This window comes from Saccopteryx bilineata, chromosome 6, assembly GCF_036850765.1.
Source record: "Saccopteryx bilineata isolate mSacBil1 chromosome 6, mSacBil1_pri_phased_curated, whole genome shotgun sequence".
Taxonomy (NCBI): domain Eukaryota; kingdom Metazoa; phylum Chordata; class Mammalia; order Chiroptera; family Emballonuridae; genus Saccopteryx; species Saccopteryx bilineata.
This window is the reverse complement of record NC_089495.1, coordinates 210,673,776-210,674,020: the sequence shown is the minus strand read 5'-3', so window position 1 is coordinate 210,674,020 and position 245 is coordinate 210,673,776.

Here is a 245-nt window from a genome sequence, read left to right as displayed (position 1 = left end):
TGTCCACCCGCCTGAAAGACCACTACCGAGGAACAGGGCAGTGTCCCCCCCCCCGCCCCCAGAGGGGCGCAGACAACCCAGAGTCCCCTTCCAGGTGTGGGCTGTGGAGCCCCTGAGGCTCCACCCACAGGCCGGCAGCCAGGGCGAGTTCTGGAGAAGCACCTTGTAGCACCCGGTCTCAGGGCACCTCCCACAGTCCTAGACCAGGTTGCCAGGTCGGGGTGCCCATGTGTGCAATGGACGGG